The 3,406-nt window shown below is 45.9% G+C and overlaps 1 pseudogene; it reads right to left on the bottom strand.

The window, feature by feature from the left end:
- Positions 1-2,018: 2,018 nt before the first annotated feature.
- On the bottom strand, positions 2,019-3,044 carry LOC130682174 (E3 ubiquitin-protein ligase RNF113A-like; annotated as a pseudogene).
- Between the last annotated feature and the right edge of the window lie 362 nt (positions 3,045-3,406).

The raw sequence follows: 3,406 nt of genomic DNA on the forward strand, positions 1-3,406 counted from the left end.
AAACAACGACCACCAAAAAAAAAAAAAAAAAGAAAAAAAATTTTAAATTAAATAAAAAATAATAAAAATTTTAATTAAAAAAAAAGGTGGTCGCTCGTCTTTCTTTATTCTCCAGTGCCAGCCTCAGGACTCTGCTCACCGGTCTTGCTGCCCTGTTTCCCTAGTCTTGGGCTCCCTATCCCTTTAAGACTGCCAAAAAGCTCTCGCCAAAACAAAACAGCAAAAAAGCAAAAAAAAAAAAAATGGTCACTTGCTTTTCTTATCTTTTCCGGCGCCCGGACTCCGGTGCCCGCTCACTGTTCTTGATGCCCTGTTTTCCCAGTATCGAGGGCCCTGCACTCTGGCCCGGATGGCTGGGGCTGGGTGTTTGGCAGCCCTGGGCTCCGTCTCCCTCCCACTCTGCCTGCTCTTCTCCCGCCAGGAGCTGGGGGGAGGGGCGCTCGGCTCCCGCGGGGCCGGGGCTTGTATCTTACCCCCTTCGCGAGGCGCTGGGTTCTCTCAGGTGCGGATGTGGTCTGGATATTGTCCTGTGTCCTCTGGTCTTTATTCTAGGAAGGGTTGTCTTTGTTATATTTTCATAGATATATGTTGTTTTGGGAGGAGATTTCCACTGCTCTACTCACGCTGCCATCTTCTGCCCCTCTTTTTCATATTTCTTTCAATGACCTTTAGATCACTTTCCTCATTTGCCCTTCATGGCTGTGTATGCGCCTGTTTCTCCATCTGCATCTGCAGTGCCCTCAGTCCTGTATCTTCTTTGACTGTTTCTTTGTCTTACCTCTTAAATGCCACTTCTCATGATATTTTAAGCTCTTTTCCCAGTAGGCTTCTCCTGTGTTTCATGTATCCCTAATGTACTTTATACCTTGTTATCAAATGTGTTGCAAAAGTGAGTTTTTGATTCACACTAACTCACAATTTATTGCATCTGTTTCCTGGGATCAGCCCAAATTCATCAGATTGTTAAAAATTAACTAATCATTTGATTTAACAGGCCACGCTGTCTTCCATCTCCCTGCAGTGTATACAGTAACATAAAGAAGGAAGTGTTTGTGTTCGCCTCCCCAGACTTTTGCTGTCTCCTCATTACCAACAGAATACAGTCAAAACTCCTCAGCTTGGATTCAAGATTCCAGGCTTTAGCCCCAGTCTCCCTTTTCATACTTCTCTGGGCTTATTTATTAAGTGCTTATTATATGCCAAGCTCTGGGCTAGTCACTGAGGAATTCTCAAACTAGTTGGAATGATTGCTACATAAATTAGAGGTTGTGATCAGCTGTTTGTAAGAACAGACACTTTCAGACAATGGATTATAAAATACTAGTTTTCTGCCCTTTACAGATTCATTCTGCCAATTTGGAACTGTGATGGCCAATACAGTGGCTTTTACAGTGGTGGCCAATACAGCCACATTTAAAGTGCTTAACAGCCACACGAAGCCTGGTGGCTATTATACTAGACAGCACAGTACACACTATTTCAAACACCCATGGAAGGAGGGGGTTACCTGTAGGACTTCAAAGAGAGCAAGGACCATTGCCCATACCCTGCTCTGGTACTAGCTACCAGTCCAACTTTATTCTCCCACTGTCCCTGCCCCACCTTTCACTGGGCTGTATTTTTAAGTAGTGCAGACTCCCAAAAGAGAGACTGCATTAAAGTACTTTCATAAATTATTAAGTGATACAGAAATGTGATCTGACAGATAAGTTCAATTCTTGCATTCATCACAGCTTTGGTTACTTTCAAATAAATTCTAGCTCCTTTCTGGAACTTCTCCCATACCCAGCATTTATGCCAAAGGGTTCTGAAAAGTATCTTTTACACACAGGAAGCATTTATACAACGGTAAAAATCCTGATTATACCTACCTTTATGCTCTTACAAGCCATCCATTCAGGACCCCACTTCACCACCACACTCCTTTTCCTCTCAGTCACATTCCTTAGAAAGGAAGGACTTGCATTAAGATTTATAAGACAACAAAATATTTATTTTGAGATTTGGGGATGAGAAAACTAAGAAATATTAATTGGACCATTATCAGTATCTAATGGGAAATTGGAAGCAACACCATCTTCTATAGCTCAATGCTTCTCCAGTTTAACAATCAGTTCTTCTGCTGGAAAAAAGATGCCATTGGTCTGCTGGTCACAGACATAGCAGCGCAGAGAGGTGTGGAAATGCTGCAATGCACAGCTCTCACAGAAATAATGCCTGCACTTGGTGACAACCGGGTTTTGGTTGGTGTGGCGACAGATCAAACTCTTCAATGGTATTTTCTCCTCTTCCCTTTCCACTTCATGTTTTCCATCCTCATAGACACCATAGTGACATTCATCAAGCTCACGTTCAATCTGCCACCCATGCTTGTAATCTGAACAATCATGGAGGAATTTGCAGCTGTCTCCAAGGCCGCAAAAACCATTGTCCTTGTAGTCTTTGCAAATGTCAGGCTGGTATTCCCAGCGCATGGTGCACGTAGATGCTCGGGAGCTCCAATGGGGCCCTTCCTCATCATCCCAGAGGAAGCACTGCCCAGTGATGTATCTTTGGGCTTTGTGTATTTCTGATAATTATTGATTCCCCGGTAGATCTTGTCATCTTCCTTGCCTCTCAGCTCCTCCTGGATCTTCTGGCTGCACTCAAAGATGGCTTGTGCATAACGCTCCTTCTCTCTGTCTAGCTCGTAGACAACAGTCGCCCCCATATCTTCTGGCCCCACAGGTTTTGCCAAGCGGGTGGACTTGTAGACCACGCTGACACTCTCTAGATGGCTCTCTTCCTCCTCCTCGCTATTCAAGTCATTGTAAGGCACCTTGTGTTTACCACTGCCACAGGTCTTGTTTATCATTGGAATGTGGGCCGTGTGCTTCTGTTTTGGGTGGATCACAGTGATACCTTCAAACTACTGCCAGTGCTGCAGTCATCGGGCTCTTGGTTGCAGGGGTGCAGCCTGCAGCCCCTTTTTGCCCACCGAACTTTCTGAAGAGAAAGGTGCACACCTGACTTGCCACCCTTGCTGGAGAACGTTCCTCTGCCATTTTAAAGTCCAGAGTTCCGAAACAGGTATGGCGGACTTGGTTGCGCGAGAGCTGTTCACATACCTGCGCGTCGTAGTTGACTTTGAGTCTTGCCCTACCCCGTCGCTTCCTTTGAAGGCGCACGTGGTCCCGCCCCACTGGCGGGCTGTTGCAGAGCTTACGGGAAAGGGGCCAGAGTGGGTCACCTTTAGGAATCCTGGAGGCAAGTGCTTGCCCTGAGTAGCTCCGTAGCACTGTAGTTGGAGATTCTTCCCGGGATCACTATCATGGTCATGTGCTTGGTCATCTCTGGAGAGGCCACTGCGCACATCCACAGGTTCAGTAACAGGGGCAAGGTAGGGTGGCTTTTGCGGCCCCACATC

The sequence above is a fragment of the Manis pentadactyla genome, chromosome Y, assembly GCF_030020395.1.
Source record: "Manis pentadactyla isolate mManPen7 chromosome Y, mManPen7.hap1, whole genome shotgun sequence".
In the NCBI taxonomy this organism is placed as follows: Eukaryota; Metazoa; Chordata; class Mammalia; order Pholidota; family Manidae; genus Manis; species Manis pentadactyla.